The sequence below is a fragment of the Octopus bimaculoides genome, chromosome 18 (genome assembly GCF_001194135.2).
Source record: "Octopus bimaculoides isolate UCB-OBI-ISO-001 chromosome 18, ASM119413v2, whole genome shotgun sequence".
Classification (NCBI taxonomy): Eukaryota; Metazoa; Mollusca; class Cephalopoda; order Octopoda; family Octopodidae; genus Octopus; species Octopus bimaculoides.
The window spans coordinates 35,867,247-35,867,500 of NC_068998.1; positions in this window are offsets into that span (position 1 = coordinate 35,867,247).

Consider the following 254-nt stretch of genomic DNA (forward strand, 5'->3'; position numbering starts at 1 on the left):
CACATATATAAGCATACATACATACATACATACATACATACATACATATACAAATACACAGGGGCGCAGGCGTGGCTGTGTGATAAGAAGCTTGTTTCCCAACAACATGGTTCTGGGTTCAGTCCCACTGCGTGGCACCTTGGGCAACTGTCCTCTACTATAGCCTCGGGCCGACCAAAGTGTTGAGTGGATTTATTAGAGAGAAACTGAAAGAAGCCTGTCGTGTGTGTGTATATATATATATATATATATAT